Raw genomic sequence first — 19,247 nt, 5'->3', positions numbered from 1 at the left:
GTGGCCAGCATTAGTAACAGCAGAAGACCGAAAAAATAAAAAAAAGGTGTGTGTGAAGATTGCAGCATGGAAGATAAGAAATAGACTACAGAGTACCATAAGCAACTTAGATGTTTCTTTAAAGTCAAGAGGCGCAAGACCAGATGATGCTGGATAGGTGAGCTCGAAAAAGCAAATGAGAAGATACAGTAACACAGAAATGGGACATGGTAATAAAGAAAAGGTAGGACAGAAAAAAAATACTGAACTGCTTTTTCAGTAGCTCAGATCGATGTTTGCTACTGAACCGTCCCCTCAGTACACAGATGGCTTGGGGTGGGTAGGAGAAGAAAGAGCTCTTTGTAAGTTGTAGCTTCCCAGTTTCATCCTGGAAGAAAAAAAAGCTGAGCTCTCCAGTTTTGCTCTTGGGTTTTCACATCTGTCATCAGGTGGACAAGTCTACAAATGCGTTCCTCGTGAGGCACCAAGTGTGTCCTTTAGCCTATCTTTGCCTGAGGAATGGCACAGTTGCCACAAAGCAGCATGTTTCTGTTTATTACTCAGCTCTGAAATACTGAAATCATGTAGTTTGGATAATAAGTACCTGGCATGAACAAATGCTGGAGGTGGTGAGAGCTGCAGCACTGCAGCTCGACCACCACTTTGATGATGAAGAAGTGCTTTTGGGGGGGGGCTTCAGCAGTGATTCTTGATGACAAAACCTCCATTTCTCGGTTACCAACTAGAGATATATTTTCTGAAGTTTTTAATCCAGATAAAATCCTTGTATCAAGCAGCCTGACTTTCTTCATAAAGAGAGCGGATCATTTCACACAAAACATCTTTACACATCACGCCCTACAGACTCTGGTCAGACCAGGTCACCTCTTACCAGAAGAGACTTTGAGGCTTCAGTTAATAAAGGATCTGCCCCGGCCACTCTTTCAAGAGCTGCATCTTCTCACCTCTTGAACTTTGCTGTTTGATCTCTCTGCTGCCTCTTAACCTTCCCTCAGATGAGCTGAACAGATTGATCCCCTTTCATTTCTCGTTAGGTGACTTGTTTACCAGCACACACAAATCACAGCAAGAAAGGAGAATACTTAGTATTTGCTTGCTTTCCGTACAGTTGCCTCTGTTTCCCCGTCTGTAAAATGGACGGACAGATGCAGAGCCCTCCTTTTTGCAGGGTACCAGGATTAACCTGACTAACATCAAAGGTTTGGGTTTGTTGCTTTTTTTCTTTTTTCTTTTTTGATGCCATGAGACAAAAAGAAATATTTACAAACTGTGCTGTACTTCCAAAACTTCTCTAATGGTTTGTTCCCTGGACTTGACTCAGTCACTTACATCACAGACGTGCCACTTTTCACCTTCTGCAGCTTCTGTTTTGCTCACCTGGAAAAATGCCCCTCTCCTTTTTCTCAGAGCGCCTGAATTTATGAACGAGCTCTACCGCCGAAGCATTTTTTATAAATCAATGGTTTTAACACTGAATTGGTGTAATTGCACAAATCCCCAAGTGCTTACTGAGCCTCGTAACGTGACCGGTAGAGGTCAATCAGAATAGCTGTAGGGGATGACTTTCTTCTTTTTCAGGCTGTGGCTTTGAGGTAATTTATGCTCTTCTAGATCTTCTTTGATGCTTGTAATATTAACGTTGTGTTCTCAGGTGGCTTCGGGCAGGCAAGGCGAGGACACTGCACTCCGAAGCCGATGAAATGACTGGCAGGAGAGTGGTCCGGGACGATGCCCTACGTGCAGCAGGGCAGGGGAGGCAGCTCTCCAGGCAACGATACACATTTCCTTCCACTTTGCTTCCCAAGTAAGTTTTAATGCTGATGGAAGGCCCTTGGAGACTGAAGTCATCTCTGCCCCCATGCCCTGAGGAGCAAGCTGTCTAGCCCAGGTTGACACGGCACAAAATAAGGCAACAACATCATCCAAATAAAACCAAAAAAAAAAAAAAAAGCCAGGAATATATATATCTATAATCAGACCTTGTACAAATTGATTTGGCTTCCAGAAGCTTCTAGAGACACATATGTACTACTTGACAGGCACAACGTCACTTATGACTGTAAACAACCCGATTCAATACACTGAAGCACGCTCCTGTCTACCCTCCTCCGGCTGAAGTGTACTACAGAGTGAAGCAAACGCCCACAGCCTTAAGGCTTTGTGGAGTAGGTGCAAAGTAAAAACAGCTCCAATTATCTAAGAAACAAGCTGCTTCTGCTCTTCTGGAAATTTGCTAAGAAACAATGAGAAAATTCCCTTCCCCCCCCCCCCCCATTTTTCTTTGTCGAAGCCTTATTTCAGGAAACCATCTAATTACTTTTAGACAGATCTGTTTTGTTCTTTTTTCTTCCCTGCGGTATAGCTGCCATCATACATGCCTCCAGAAGCACAGCAGTTTGTCTCAGGAATAGATCCTATCAGGACGGACTGTGAAGTCGGAGATAGCAGGATAAGATGGCCCTGGAGTTTTACGGAGATATATACTGAGCCACAGAGAAAGTCAGGCAGTTCACTGTGCTTCTAATTTGGATGACCCTAAGGGCTGTGGCTGGCCTCAGCGCATGTGATTAAACTGTGTTGTATCCCATTTTTCCACCAGCTCCACGGCACTACGCAGAGCCAACATGAACCGTTTCTACCTAACCCCTTCTTTCATCAGTCATTTACCTCCATTATGGGCAACAACTGCCCCCATCAGGTACACCAGACCCCTTCTTGTCCATCACAAGTCACCTCCATCCCCACCAAGCTCACGAAGGCGCAATGTGAGACCTCCTGTTGACGTTAGGGGACTTCAGATCTGATGGATCGTCACACAACATAAAGGAGAAGAAAATCATAAGCAACAGAGATGGGAAGGAATGAATGCCTGCAAATCATCTGTATTCATTTCGTGTCGCACAACTGCCTGTGCATCGCAGACAGGAAGAAGAGAGGCAAGGCAAGCAATCTGGAAGCCTGTGGTGCTTCTTTCAAGTCAGTCCCAGTTGCCACTTCAATACGCAGCCTTCTTCCACATCGACCCTACTGCATGTCTTCTCACAAAAGAACCGAAGACAGTCTTCAAATCTTGCTGAGAGGCACCAGAGACAGGTTGGCCTTAGGCAAATGCCAAGAATAAGGACTAGAGGTATGTTCTGTTTAACTGGGGAATCTCAGATTCACAGACCCCCCATTTCAGCTAAATAAACTTCTTGAGAGCAGAAGTAGCTGGTTAGGGCTGCGAGAGAAAGTCTTCCGTCAAAAAGATCACAAATGCCATGGAAAGATGGATGCCTTCCATCTTCAAAGCAAAAGGCAGTACACAGTGAAACACTTTGGTTCCCAGGAGCAGCAGCAGAGTGTGATAAATGACAAAGCGACTGCACTAGCAAGGTCAAACCCTCAGGACCCAAATTTCTTTTCACCTGGAGAAACAATCAGGCCTCCATGATACGGAGGTATTTAGATCAAGAGAGAAGAAGGAAGACCGAAGATGTTTTGGAGTCTACTGCCACTGAGTCGTATGTAACGTTTTCTTCTGTTTATCTTCAGGCTAAATGGGAAGCACTGCTGAGATGACTTAGTGCCGGGTCATCGTTAGCTCAGTTTGATAGAGATGTGATGTCATCTCTCCTATTTTTTAAACTGACATTAAATAACAGTTAAACAACATATCTCCTGCAGGAGAACAAGATCTAGACAGTTCCCAACCCTGAAATTCTTCAGTACAAATGCTCTGAATGTGCCTGTTCTAATCTACCAAGGTTTTTATCTTCTTTTTTTTCCCTGTATTGCCGCCTTCTATTTGCTGCTTTGTGCCATGTTGTCTACTTTTTGTGAACCTTGCATGCTAGACATCCATATGCTAGACAAACACAGAAGTATTACATATTTCAGTGAACAGCAAAATTAAATTTCCAGTCAGTTCAAAATCTAGGTTTCATCTGCCTTTTCAGCGGTTACAAAAGAGGAATATTGTTTACTTGCTGTATTAAAAAAAAAAAAAAAAAAAAGGAAGGAACAAAACAGAGAAGAGAGAAAGAGAGAACCGGTGTCTAGTTTGCTAAGCTGAAGTTAGAGCAAACTTATTAATTATAAAAGACAAACATGCATGAATGTACAAAGACTAAGTGCAATGCACTAGGTCAGCTTAACAAAATTAAAAACAGCATTTATAAATCAATATCGGATTTCAACAGACTAAGGAAAAAATACATCTGGCAACCAGTTCTGAGTCCACAGGAACATCTTCACTGCCACACCTGCAATGCTTTAGGGGAAGAAGAGGTAGGATAAAATGGAATGCTTGAATTAATCAAGTAATAGACTCCTAAATCTGAGGATCCTGCTCGCCTAGAACACAACTTCACTTGTTTCCAATGTACCACTTCCCAAAGGAGAAACACTGCTATTCACTGCACGTGATAAGAATATACATCAGCATAAGAACTCATCTACATTTATGTTCATCAGTGGTTTTACTATAAACAAATCCTGCAGAAGGCTAAATGATAAGCAGCATGGTCTAGCAGAAAAACACAGCACATGGTGGAAAACTCAAGAATCTACTTCTCCCTTTGGGAGCAGTTCATTGAGAAACAGTAAACAACTTGGTGTCTTCATTTCAGGCTTCCTACCAAAGCCATGGGAAATGGCAGCAGTCAGTTAAGCACAGCTTAACTCAAGTCAAAGGACAGATACAGAGAGGAGAGAATTAAAATATACCGCATTGGCCATATGATGGACAGCAGTCTCCGAAGCCCAATGTCGATGGGGATGAACGATTTTCTTTGGAGCTATTCTGCTTGTTTGTGTTTAAGTGGGAACTGAAAGAAACCCACTGAGATACTGCGCAGCAGTTTCCCAGTTTCTTTCCAGGGAGAAGCCAGAACTCAGGAAGGCAGAAATGAAACAAGCTCAGAAATCAAATGTCAGCAAATATGGGCAGCCCAGGTGAACCACCGACAGATGCTGAGCCTTGGCAGGAGCCGACAAGTGTGAGTTGGGGCATCCCCAGGACACCCTGGAAGCAAAGGCTACCCTTGACAAGCCAGAAAGAGGGAGCCACAGACCAACACAACAAAGGAGAGAAATAGAGGTATCTGCAAATATTTTATGGATAAAAAGAGGAGAAAATAGTTCAGCACAATCCCAGGCAGTGACCAGCTTTAATCTGCACAGCGTCAACTACTATGTAACCATCACTGAAGCATCCCCCAGGTCCCCCAAGAAGACAAGGACTAATGATTTCAACCACGGGAGCCACATTTACTTGTGCGTCTATGTAAAATACCTTACCAATGCTGCATCCAAATGTGTACTTCCCCTCTTTATACAAAGAATCTTTTTCACAAATAGGTGAGGATGGCAGACTTGTACATACCACCAGCTTCTGCTGGCAAGAGTCCTTCTGTTATTTCTATTCCTTACTTTTCCCATTGCATTTCTACAGTTACACCAACTAGGCATCTGCACATAAGACTACAGAAGACTTCCAAATGATGGCCACATTGTGAGATTAAATAAAACCAACTAGCAAAAATCCATGTGCTCCACTGATGAGAAAATGCAGAAGATCCTCAGGATTGCACAGAGACCTATGGCCATCTGTCAGAAACCACAGCCTGTTGTCAGCAATGTCTGTGAGCCAACTTTCCCATCAAATTGAAGTAAATTTGCTGAAAACTTTCCATTGTGCCAGTGCACACATTAAAAAATAATAAAATTAAAAAGCATGTTCAGTTTTTCAACTCGTCCACATTCTCCAAGACCCTTCACTGATGGAGAACATGGCTGAAAGGGAAAGAAACAAATATTAGCTCTATCTTGCAAGGAAGGTGAAGTGGCTTGTGAGGCTCTGCCTAGCTGGAGGAGCATCTGAGATAAGAAACCCAGCGGGTCTCAGTGCTCCGTTTGAATGTTCCCACTTGTTGATCCCTTGATTATTTCAAGAAATCCTTAACAGCACACTAATTCACCGTTCACAGAATCACACAGAATCACAGAATGGTGGAGGTTGGAAAGGATCTCTGGAGGTCATCTGCTCCGACCCCCTGCTCAAGCAAGGAAACCTAGAGAAGGTTGCCCAGGACCATGAAAGACAGTTCACAAAAGGATTTTGCGTATTTTTAAACCACATCACAATCTTTGTGAGTTAGAAGGGATGGTGACTGCCTTGGCTAGCTGTATTTCAACTTTTTACCACCCCAGCTAAAAGACATAAAAAAATAAAAAGTTTTTAAAGCATGGGATGTTCCTCAGGAGGTGAAAAGCCACAGCCAAGTAAAGAATTGTTGGGGTGCTTACAAAGCAACAGGATGAAAATTAAGCAATGTGGACTGAAGAGGAACTTGGGATAGAGGTGTTTTAGACCACAGTCATTCACCTGAGGGATGCAGTGGGAGAATACAACAACAAATTTGCCTAAATCCTGGAAAACACCTTAACAAAAACCCCTTGTCGTCAGGGTACAGGAGGCTCTACAGGACAGAGAAGAGCCTCCTGCCACATCTCCTGCTTGCTGCAGAGCATGGTAGGCAAGTGGCAGCACTAGCATAACACGAGAAAAAGAGACTTCACAGGTTTGAAGGCTTACAAGCAAGGACGACAAGACAGCGCGCACGAAGCCTGCTTCAGCATCTGGACGTGTAAATACACGCTGTCAAAGGAGCTCGTCTTCTCCAGGCCAGCTCCGCTCGGAGAGCGTTTGTCGAGGAAAAAGTGGAGGCAGCTAATAGCAGGAGACAGCCTGATGAGAGCTAAACATTCTCAACTTTCTTTCACCCTAATGACAGATACATTTGGGGTGTATCCACCATCATGCTGAGAAAACTGTATCGGTGAGGCCTGCTCTGACACAGCTACCAGGCAGTTATGAACCATAAAAGCCTCGTTTCAGCTCGTTTCCCAGCTTCAGTATCATTCACCGCATACTTTGGGACTTCTTCCTGCTGATAAGCTCATGTAGCACATGATGGCACCAAAGGGAACCAAGTGCAAATATCAAGGAGAAAAGCAGCTTCGCTTCAGCGTGTGACTCATGCGAGAACGCCAAGCCCTGAGCAAGCCAAAGGAAAACAGCTGACTATCAAACTGTGCCTGTAAGCTCAAAGTTGCCCTTAAAAATACAGACTGCGAGTTTTCACCAAAAAAAGCGGAGTGTTTTTTTATACAATTTGCCATGGGTAAGACCCTGATGAAGACAACACATAGGGTGAGATCCGTTTGCCTAAATAACGGCAAACAAACTACAAACAGACTTGGGGGATGAGATGCTGGAGAGCAGCCCCGCAGAAGGCAATCTGGGGGTTCTGGTTGATGGCAAGTTGAATCTGAGCCAGCAGCGTGCCCTGGCAGCCACAAGGAACCGTACCCTGTGGTGAAAACGGCACGGCACTGCTGGCTGGGCGAGGGAAGGGATTGTCCCAGTCTGCTCTGTGTTGGTGCGGCCTCACCTTGAGCACTGTGTGAAGCTTTGTGTGACACAATATAAGTCTATAAAATTATTAGAGAGTATCCAAAGGAGGGTTACAAAGATGGTGAAGGGTCTGGAGGGGAAGACATATGAGGAGCAGCTGAGGTGCCTTGGTTTGTTCAGCCCAGAGCAGAGCAGGCCGAGGGGAGGCCTCATGGCGGCCTGCAGCTCCCTCACGAGGGGAGCGGAGGGGCAGGCGCTGAGCTCTGCTCTCTGGGGACAGCGACAGGACCCGAGGGGAGGGCATGGAGCTGGGACAGGGGAGGGTCAGGCTGGGTGTGAGGGAAAGGGTCTGCACCCAGAGGTGGTCGGGCACTGGGACAGGCTCCCCAGGGCAGTGGTCACAGCACCGAGCCTGCCGGAGTTCAAGAAGCATTTGGACAACGCCCTCAAACACATGGTCTGATTTTTGGGTGGTCCTTTGTGGACCCAGTAGTTGGATTCAATGATCCTCATGGATCCCTTCCAACTCAGGATATTCCACGATTCTATGATTTGATGAAATATAGGTGCCAAATAACACCTGAGATGCCCTACAAGGTGTATGTGGGGCTAGTAGACCTGAAAGGGACCTTCTGGGCTGCCAGGAGAGCAGAGAGCAGCTTCAAATTAAGGCAACTAACTCTCAGTGAGTGTCTGAGCCTCCATGGCTGCTGGTAGGGATTTAAGTCAACACAGTCAGTGGAGCCTGGAGAGGAAGTCAAAATATGCAGGAGGTGCTTACTTTTCATTTAAAAAAAAAAAAAAAAAAAAAGAGGGAATGGAGGAAGATGGCAGCTTCTAGGATGCAAACACACACAACAGACAAAAAAAATAAAAATTACCTTTAAATTGCTCTTCCTCATCTCCCTGTTCTGTGCTCTAATTCTACCAATTTCCCTCTAATACAGCAGAAGAATTGAACAGGTGAAGTCTCTTCAGGCTGGAAAAAGAATGACAGGATGGGGAAAAGCCCATAAAATATCATCCTCTGACATACTGAGTGGCCAGGAAAAAGCAAACTACCCCAGCGCCAGGGAACACAGGTTTAAAACTGCAATGGGACCAAGAGAAGAAAAATCCATCAGGTGGTATTAATCAGAAATGTATCACCTCTGGCTCAGGGAACATGGAAAACACTGGAAGAAGCCTTGCTCTGTTTGCCCTCATGCTCTTCACTAAGCAGCCACGACTCATCACATAACTGGAGACAAATTGGTCCGTCTTGCATGGACACATCTCTGACCTGACCTGGTTGTCTCTTCATATGACTGTCAGAAGGAAACTCCCCAGGTAAGCACAGAACTGGACTTTTCAAGAATTGCCAGGATACCTGGAATTCACCTCTTTTGGTCAACTGCTCTGTCTTGCCTCTTTGACTACTAAGTGCTCTTTGTATGACCTACTAACTTGGCCTTCGGATCAAGGTTAGAGCCAACCCTGAGACCCACACTTCAAGATAACTGAATTATCAAGTATTACAAGAGCTCCTTCACCAAAGGGGAAAGAGAAACGCTTAGCAGAAAGGAGAGAGCAAGAGAATCACCAGCCACCAAAGACTAGTGGCTGAGCATCCTTCTCTGTTCAGGCAGGCTCAAATCTAAATCCATCCATGTGTTAACGAAGGTAAACATTGTCTTTAGAGACTGAAGTAGGGAATGGGCATGAAAAAGTTACAGATGCTAAGCCCACATCCGATGAAAAGTGGGCAGCTCTGTACTACAAAAGACGAACTTGTGTTGCTCTTGAAAGAAATAGTGTAATTATGCTGTACAATTGCACACCTGCCAAGGAAGCATGGGAATCAAGACGGTTCTGCGGTATAAAAGTATTTAGGTCCCACATAAGGTGAGGCGAGAGACAGACCCTGTTGTGCTGTATTTGCTTTCAGCCTGCGATGGTAGTGTCAACAGCACTTTCATCACACAGGCATTCCCTTAAAAACACCATTCCACAGAACTGCAATATTGTGTGGGCATGCACGCATGTGTAGAAATACATACTCCCACACACGCCGTTTTTATTCTCTAACTAAGCTGATCTAAACTCACTGGCCCCATTTTTTAGTGTTGGTTTTTAGTGGCTTGATCCTACATAAAGGATAGCGTTCATATTTGAGGATTATTTCTTTCCACTCTTTGTATGCATGCAGTCAGTTTTTACCTATATTCTTTCTCTCACAAGCTTCTTCAGCTTGAAGAAAGCATCATTCTGAAAACAGAATAAATAAAACATAAAATGAAGGAGGCTCTGTAATGGAGTTAGGACATGGACCAAAAGAACTTGTAATTCAAATGTTCTATTGCACCATTTGCTTGTGTTACATTCAAGGCTTTGGGAAGCCATCCAAACCTACACAGACATAAAATAATCCACGGAAATTACAGCTGCAAGGTGCCAGCACCAAAGGAAAGTGCTTTGACTGGAAAATGAAACTGAAAACCCAACGATAAAGTGAAAAATATGGAACAGCTTGTGCGGGAAGAGAAATGGTGAATAGAGGAGATCCGACAGAAAAAAAATATAAAATCAAATGACAAAGGGAGGGAAAACAGTCCCATGCAAAAATGAATGGGACAAATGTTGGAGCAGTTTTGATCCCTGCCAGTTTGTTGTTTTCTCCCCCTCCTTCCTCTTATCTCAGTGTAGGACCTAGGAGATCCCTAACAGGCTTGGCCATTTTCCTTCCTTTGTGAATCAGCCACAGAAAAGTCTAAAATCCCAAAAGCAAGGTAAAACAGAGAGGATTGGAGACATACAGGCCTTACGTGCCTTTGGATCAGACAAAAGCCCCTGGTGAACTGATCACAGCCATAGGGCATGGCTCTCTGACACGGATCATCACATGGGACATGAGGTCCATGTCACCTTTCACCTCCCTTAAAGAGTTGTGCTGCTTTGGGGAGCTCTTAGGAGAGCCCAAGGGAAAGGACCGTGGTGGTTGGTGAGACCCCAAGCACCTAAAGCTCTCCTAAACCCCGTAACAGAAAGTCCAAGGACTTATCTCTTACTTTCCAGAACCACTCTCCAAGCTCATAGCTCTTCTTCTCCACCATTTATATTCCTCTTGGAAAATAACCTGATTAAATCACATTTAACTTGGGGAAAAAAAAAAAAAAAAAAAAGTAAAAAGATGAAAACTCTGGCTTTTAATTTAAAGAAGATAGAAAAAAAAAAAAAACAACCCATTGTAACTTTCAAATCAAAACCCAATCTCACTATGTTGTAAGGAAGGAAATGAAAACACAGCTCCTGGAGCATAACCAAAATTGTTTGAGGTCAAATATAACACTAAACAATTCAGGCAATTAAGATCATGGGAGCACAGGGAAGGTGCAAAGAGTTGTGTCTAAAGGGTTCTCATTCCAGGATGAGACCAAGAATATTTATTCAAATTGAACACTGCCTCCCTCCTTGAGCTGCCTTAATCCAAGGATTAAATTTGTTATCCACACAAAGTATGACAATCTAGCCCCTAATGACTACATGCTCATAAAAATCAGAAGATATTGTTGTTATTTCAACTAAGTATCATAAACAACTGTATCAATTACGTTTTACCAGGCACTGTACACATTGCGGATGCTTGAGAATAAAATTGTTCCAATGGAAAACAAAGTATGTGCAAGCTCCAGCAGGGATGGGTCGTCCCATTTTAAAGTGCTCTAAGGAAATACATGCCTCTACCAGGCCATTACTTTGCAGGGAACGTTTCAAAATCAATTTTCAAATACTCAGTTCCGAAAGTTGAGATAGCTGCTCTCTGCAGATAAAATTAAGGGAAACTATAAAAGAACGAAAGGCTAAAAAAAGAAGTATGGTCCAGATGGATTCCCGGCTGAATTCTGTAAAATATTTACAGATCTTCTGTCACCAAAACTTACGCTTCTTTTTGATGAGGTGGAAACCAAAGGCTCTCCACCTGTCCTTTAAAAAAAAAAAAAAACTCACAGAAGATTTAATGTTATTACAAAAAAGAAAAAAAGGCAGACAGAGACTTTCATCTCATCTGTAATTACTGCAAGTAACTCCAATTAATCAATGTTGATTCTACAATTCTGTGAAAAGAGATATTGTCCCTTTGCTTAATTTAGCACGAAGTTATTCCCTAAATTCCAAGTTCAAGAGTTTGTTCATTAAAATAGACTTAGCTCGGATAAGCACAGGCTGATACCACCATCATTCATGTAACAAATTAACAGTCTAGTCCCATGACAGCGCTGTCTCTAGATACCAAAAGATACTTAATCACGTGTCACAAGGATAAAACATCCACTTTTTCATTTAAGATCAGCCAAAAAAATTCTCAGTTTACTGCTCCTAAAAACTGATGTTCTGTTTGCCAAAATTGGGACTGCCCAAGAAGGAGGGAGCAGTTTATACATCAAGGACACGAAGATCAACTTTACGTTGGTTGTGGACCTCCAGCTGATACTGAGGAGGAACATGGGATAGTCTTTTACACCGCAAAGAATCCTGCCATGCTAATCAGGAATTTTGGAGAAGGGTTGCGACACCACCAGTAATCCAACCCTTTTGTTTCAGGGTATGCACCGAGGCAGTATTTGGTACCTTTGGATTTGATGTAGAAGGGAGAGGAGGTAACAGCATGAAGGCAGTGGGCTGAAACCAGGGGATGAAGGTCCAGGTCATGGCTCTCGGGCTTCTTGTTCAAGGCTATGCATCTTTCTTCTTCCCTTTTTCCCCAGTAACCCAGTAAAAGATGTTAAAACTCAATTTCCCTCCATTACGATGCATGAATTAAGCTTGGATCTTTATATGTTGGGTTTTCTCAGCTCTGTGCAATACAAGTAACTACCTCCCCTTGCATCTCTGCAGGCAGATTAATGGGAAAACAAACAAACATACCGACCCATTTCACATATTACCACAAAATGGGAATTTACAGCAAATTATATGTTAGGGGTTTCTTCCAATGTTTTATTTAAAGCTGACCTTGGATCCATTATTCAGTGCAGCATTAAGCTTTTTAGAAGCAAAAGAAGAGACTATATAATGAATCGGTCTCCGCTGGATGTTGACTTGATGAGCACTACAATTAATTCACATTAACACGCTGCCCTTCCCTTCCCTTCACACTTTCAGAAATGTCTCTCTAAACCAATCTATGATTACCAGTCATACAGAAAAGCTTCAGAAAAATACTCCTCCACAAGCATATGGCAGAGCAAATTTGTCCAACGTTGCAGGCTTTTCATGGCATTTATCTTGAAGAAGGTAGTACACAGCGACATAGATGTCTACACGTTGGCTACGCTCATAAAGGCACAGAGCTTTTTGCTACCCCACTGTAGCGTGCCCCATCTCCTTAGGACAGCATCCTGCTTACCAGAGGTGCTTCAGACAGATGGGGACTGTCATCAGCCACCCAGGATCTCATCTGTAACACCCATCCTCAAAACCAAGGCCGTGCTTTCTAGGAGCCGCACTCGACCTCAGCCACATGCCATGGCAACCAAATTCAAGTGCACTTCTTCAAAACCGTCACTTATTTAAAAAAAGAAAAAAAACAGAAAAAAAAAAAGAAAAAAGAAAAGAAAAAAGTAAAAACAGTATGTTTAGCCAAGCACTTCACAAATGACATGACTCCCATACTCAATAGTACTAAAAACGTATTGAAAATGTGGCAATAAACAGCACGGTCCCACCGCAGCCTTGCTGCTCGTGATGCTCCTCCAGCTCAAAGTACGCAGAGCAAGGGAACGGCATTTGTTGCACATGTTAGCTGTCAAAAACACAACTTCAGCCCCTGGTATGAGTTAACCTTAACCACTGAGGAATCCCTCCTGTATCCGCATACTGTCTCACAACACACCGAACCAACTCAGCCTTCCCGATTTAACCGTGTGACACTCGCTCTTGGGCACGGTGAGATGGAAAAACTCCTAAAATAACAACTTCAGACAATGTAATTTCATTAAGGCAGGCTGACCCTTGCTGCTTCTGCTTGTGTTCCTCCATGGTATCATTTTCAGGTATTCAGTTCTCTATCTTGCAAACCTCCTTTTTCTTTCCGACCTTCTAGTTGTCTATACACGCACAGCTTTAGAAATATATATATATAAAAGTGAACACAGATAAATCCTCAAGGCATTTCTCTCCATGCTGGTCCAAATAAGAACAGTAGAAGAACAAGACTTTTCTAAGTGTTACACTCAGCAGTTTGAAAGAGTATGCGAAGTCTTCCTCTACGGGCTATTTCATTAAAAATGGTACAAGGACTAACGATGCCTCATGTCTACAAAGAAACCTCTTCTAGCTCAACTGATAGTTCTGAGAATTCAGGGTCCAGAAGTTCTTAATAACTGCTACAAAACCCTCACAAACACCAAAACAAAAGCTACCTTTTCAATTTGCTGGGTTAAAAAAACCTTGGGATGTAGATGCCTGAGGTCCAGGCAAGCAGCAGACCCGCAGAGTAGGTGCCGTTTCTCCTCCTCCCTGACTTCACCAACTATTTTAAAAAGCCTCACACCTTATCTCATCACTGCTGAAGCATACAGCTGCTGCTCTGAAGAGGCATTAGTTAAAACAAAATGCTCACGTATGCCCTGTCTCTGCCACTGAAGCCAACAGAGATAAATTAAACCTGAAGGACTCTCAGGAGCTGGAAACTCCAGATTGCAAAATCTAAACTGTCTGAAATCTGCATTTCGAAACGAGAAGGCCTGTTTAGCTTTCAGGCATTTCGTTTTGTAGGATTTTGCCAGTACTGCACACACGAGTTTGTCCTTCACGGAATAACATTTCAGCTTTGCATGTAAGTGAATCTACATATTTTACACTTTAAATTAAAAGTTATATTAATTTTTATTTTATACATTAAATAACCTTTACAGTGACCCAAAAAGGAGACCCCCACCTTTCAGCATTTCTTTAAAACACCGTGACTTCTTAAATGAGTTTCAATCTATTATTCTAACTGCAGTATGGATTTTTTCGTCTCTCATTTGTTCATCTCAAGACAAAGCTATAATGAACTGAATAGAGACGCAAAAATTCCCCCAGAAAAAATCCCTATCAGCCACTACCTGAAAGCCTCTGGAGAGGACAAAGACCTGCCCACAATTTCAAGCTGTGGTTTCCGGTGAGCTTTTTCCTTTCTTATCTCTGCCAGAAACCTCCATCCTCACAGGCCAGCCCAACCTCTCCTGCTATTTTACTCAGGGGAAAAGCAGAAGCCACATCCACCATCCCCTGAAGAAACTTGTCAAGCCTTTTCACTTAACGAAGTCAAACTGAAACATTTGCATAATTTTTTGATGCATGACACGGCTAAGTCAGCCTAGACCTTTTCAGCCAGCACCGCAGACGGGCGTGCAAACTTCATTACACTTCAGAACAACCATCAGTAGAAGAGGAAAGATGATTTTCCTAAAAATACAGTAAGTCAGCGTCAACCTTTCAAAAGGGACTGAGTTATTTCACCCATCAGCTCCTCAAAAGAGCAATCAGATGGTCACAATCTCTGTTTGCCGTCTAGAGTGAAGGTCAGTTCTCCCATTAGGGAAGCTCTGATAGCCCACATGGATGGACACCATCAAAACGTGGTCTTTGCATATTCAGGACGTGATGTTGCCCAGCTATAACCTCTGCAAGAGGGACGAGCTGAGCGAAGGAAGCAGCAGCATTCAGCGACACACGGGGCAGGATTTCCAAGCTGCAGACAGACTAAGCGGTGTGCAGGACAAGAGGATGCACCAGAGGAGAGAAGACCGGCACTTGCCTGTGAAGAGTAAGGAAAAATTTCTCTTGAGGGACTTGAGTCTGACTGGCATATGCTTGAAGTCTCCTGCTGCCAGGACTAAAACATCCTTAGAATTATTTAATATTACAGATGACAAGCTTCCTAACTCGGAAAGGATTGTGCAGCTCAAGGGAGTTTTGTGTTAGAGCTCATCTTCATATGGAGGAGTTGATCAAAGAAGTGGAAATGAGTGGCTGCTTGGGTAAACGTGACTTGTTCACTTTAAAAAAAAAATTAAAAAAAAATAAAATCACAAATCTAGAATAATAAAAAAAATCAGTAATATAAATCAGTAATCAAATCAGTAATGTAAGTCCTTGCTTGTTCTAAAAGGCCTGTTTTATAAAGTAGAAAAGGAGCGGGGAGAACTGAACCCGTTAAAGGTGAACAAAATATCCGTGATAAGTAGGAATTTGGCAGGTACCCCTTTTTGGATGTCCACAGTTCTCATCTGGGGAAGGCAACCCATCTCACATGGGGAAAAACAGACCTTACGATACACTTACAATGCTCGTATATGAATTGGTGGGGAAAAAAATGGACCAGTTTGGTAAAATAGAAAACAGCACGCAGGACATTTACCACCAAAAAAAAAAAAAAAAAGGCAAAGGTAACCTTCAACAGAGTTTGTACAGGACAGGACAGAAGTAACTGAACTCAGAAATAATTCAGGAAAATCATTATACATTATACAACATTCATAACTTTTTTCTACATTTGGAAAATATTTGGAAAACATTCAAATGCACAATTTCACTGAAAGCTGGTGGAAATTGTTGTTCACCTCATCAGTTGCTCAAAAAAGTTCAAAAATAGCAGCTTAGATGTGATTAAATCCAGCAAGTGTCGGTAACATCCGCACCAACGTAGCTGAAAAAGCCAGCTAAGCAGCGATTTGGCTCATTAGTGCTGATTTGTGACACCATTTGGAAAAATCAAGGAAATTCCAGAAGAAAAGCTAACGCTGAATCAAAGCTAAAGGGTAAAACAGATAATACACTGCTCATTAGCGGCCTGCCAGCCTAACAACAAATCCAGAAAAAGAAAAAGGAAAAAAAAGAAAAAAGAAAAAAGAAGTAACAGCTGATGTTGGACTCAGTTATTAAAGGAGAATATCTTCATTTCCTGACGCAGTGGCCAAATTAACCCTTCTGGTTTTCTCTCCAGCAAACGATAAGCTCAATACATTGGTTCTCCAAATGCTGGTAACGTAACGCTCAGCCAACAAAAAATAGCTATTAAATATTTAAATCAGTCTGGATTTATGGGAACTATGGCTTATCAAACTGCGTGATGAATTTTCTTTCCCGACGATCCCAAGCGGCACTGATAAGGGCGATGACACCGCCGTGATGCACGCAGAGAAGTCCGCGAGGCACGGCACCATCTTGAGTGACCAAACACAAAGATCAACAGATCCCAGATCAAAACTTTCATCGACCACAAGACGTCAGGCTGTAATTATGTGCATGCAATTACCAGAGCTGGGATGCGAAGGCTACTTCTACACTTCTCCAAGCTCATGGCAATGTTAGGTCCAGATGCCAAGTCGAATGAAACATGGACCAAGCATCCAAAGATGACCCAGAGAACTACTCACATACTGAAAATAGCAGTTTTTTCTAGTCCTGCTATACGTCTTGGTTCGCCAAAGGTAGATTTTGGTGCAACTCTACCTAAAAGGTGATGTATCTAGCACAGGATTTATCATTAACTGCCTCTTTAATTAGCTGAACAAGCCAACTAATCACAGGTAAGCTTGAAACTTGGTGGCAAACTAGAAATCAGGAGATAATTTCCATCGGCAGGGACCATTACCATTGGAAAAAAAAACACTGTGGAGATTTAAAAAAAATTAAAATGCAATGAGGGATGATCTAAGTTTAGATTTCCCTCCCCCGCTTTAAAGATATGCTTTACTTCAGAGGGAAAATACCTGAAGGAAAAAAAGCCTTAAGGTATTTGCTATATAAAAAGTCAGGTTAGATATTGAGAGTGAATCTTTCTGGCTTTATAATCCACTTCTCAGCTGCCACTGAAATCATTGGAGCTACACTCAGTGGCAGAGCTCAGCACAAACATCCCTGCAAGGACCATAACTGCCTTGGAGGATTTTTTGGGAAAGAGAGAGAAAAGCTCTGGAGAGGCTTCAAGCAATGTCACCCAGCCTCTTCATGGCTCTGCAGCGCGTAGCATCATCTTCATTAGCATCTGGGTGCTACTTTAACAACTTTTTTCTATATGAAGATGATTTTGCCACTGACATTCTTGATTTGAGCTGAGCTAACTTGATTATTCGCCGGTAGCCCGGTGTGATTTTGCAGGAAACAAACGGATTTGGGGCAGAAATGAATTTTCGTTTTGATCGAGCTTCTCCAGCATTTCCGTAATTCTCTTCTCAGAGCAGCAGGCTGATTGTAACTGTGATAAGCAGCTTTCCCCATCTCAGTCCTGCCCACTCGTTTCTCTTCCCTGCCTTTGCTTCAGTTCCTCTTGCCTTTCCTTCGTTACAGACATCAAATTAACCACTTAATTTGGGTGCCTCCTGCGAGGCACCTTGTAGGGGTGAAGGGCACTGGCCTTGAGCTTGCATTGACAAACTCTTTGGTGCACCGAAACTACACAGGGACACGCCTGAAGTATTTTTAGCAACAAATAATGATATAAAAAAAATGAATAAGATAATCCCTGAAGCAATCAGCTGTCTCACGAAGCCCACTAACCCTCATCTTCTGACAAAGCACCTCCCATCAATTCCAGCATCTTGAAACTTGCCCAATCCCTATTTTCGTCTGTGTTTTCAATGGCTATAAAAATTACAGTCTTTGAGAAGATGCCACTTCTTCCCTTATCCTTCTTCCTTCTTTTTTTTTTTAAAGCATTATCTTCAAACTCGCAAAAATATCTTCAAATCACAAAAATTTTGTGACGCTCTTTTAAGCCAGTGTCAGAATCCAGCCCTCCAGGTCAGCGAGCGCGGGAGCCCTGCATCCCGAGCGTGTCCCAGCACGGGAAGGCTGCCGAAACACCTCTTTTCGAAACAAATTATTTCGAAGGCAACTGCCAGCACCTTTCTTTTGCTAGGTCATTGCTTTCCCTGGGCACAGGTGGGATAACGCCGACTCGTATCAAACACTTCCAGTCTTCTCACCAGTGAGAAGTAGGAACCACAGGTGGGAACATGAAAACACTAAAAGCTCCGTGAAGTCTCCACTTGACCAAATGGTTAATTTTGGTTAAGGTTAAACCCTTAATTAAAGGTTACGAGGTTAATTTTGATGAGATTAGTGGGACCAGTTTGGAAACCTACTGTCTTGCATGCAAAAACAGTAAAATTCTTAAGAGAAAGAAGGCATCACCTGCCCCAGATCCTACCCAAACTCCCAAACCACGTGTAGTGAGCTCCCTTCTGGAGGTTTATTGGGAACCAGCAGCTGGAGCCAACAGCAGTGCCTAAAGACACGCGAGCTTTCCTGCCTCAAGTCCTTAAAAGAGAAATCATCCTCTTCCCCAGTAACTATTTACATTCTACCCTTGCTTCTGCCTTCATGGAAATGTTTAAGTTACACAAATAAATCACATCCTTACTCTCCTCCATTAAATATTAAAAAGTGGTACTCTTTTTTCTTGTTTGAGCTTTTTGTTTGTTTTTTTTTTTCTTCCATAAACAGAATGCAAAGGAAGGACTGTGTTCAACTTTGCATTAGCGCTGCTCTACCTGAATTATTACGTTACAAAAATAACATCTTTCTCGCCTTTCCACAACATTAGTTTGCTAATGGGAGTTTAAAATATTCTGGGTATCTCACCTACTAGTGTTTCTTCCAGGAAAGCACGACTACAAGCAAAAATCTCTTATGCAAGACTACGTAAGACCCTTAATGTTACCCAGTGTAGCATATACAGCAGTAGAAAAAAAATAATTGAATAGATGCATTAGACCAGGGGACTTGCACATACAGAAACTTGGAAAATGTGGGGTGACAGATCCCATTTTAGGTCAAGGCTTGAAACAACTGCGGGTTTTCTTCATTACAGCAGCGC

At 42.8% G+C, this 19,247-nt stretch overlaps 1 protein-coding gene across 9 annotated transcripts in view; it reads right to left on the bottom strand.

Moving 5' to 3' along the window:
• Positions 1 to 19,247, bottom strand: part of TSNARE1 (t-SNARE domain containing 1) — a 471,236-nt gene that overhangs the window by 373,799 nt on the left and 78,190 nt on the right. The window contains exon 1 of one of the 9 annotated variants that reach the window (XM_083823322.1): positions 8,281 to 8,301. The exons of the other annotated variants lie outside the window; for them this stretch is intronic. The gene's annotated coding sequence lies outside the window, so the exon portion shown is untranslated. Of the gene's footprint in view, positions 1 to 8,280; positions 8,302 to 19,247 lie in introns of those variants that run through there. 9 annotated transcript variants of the gene reach the window in all.

This window comes from Anser anser (assembly GCF_964211835.1).
Source record: "Anser anser genome assembly, chromosome: 2".
NCBI lineage: Eukaryota > Metazoa > Chordata > Aves > Anseriformes > Anatidae > Anser > Anser anser.
Note: the sequence above shows the minus strand (reverse complement) of the source record. Positions and strands in the feature narration are given on the sequence as shown.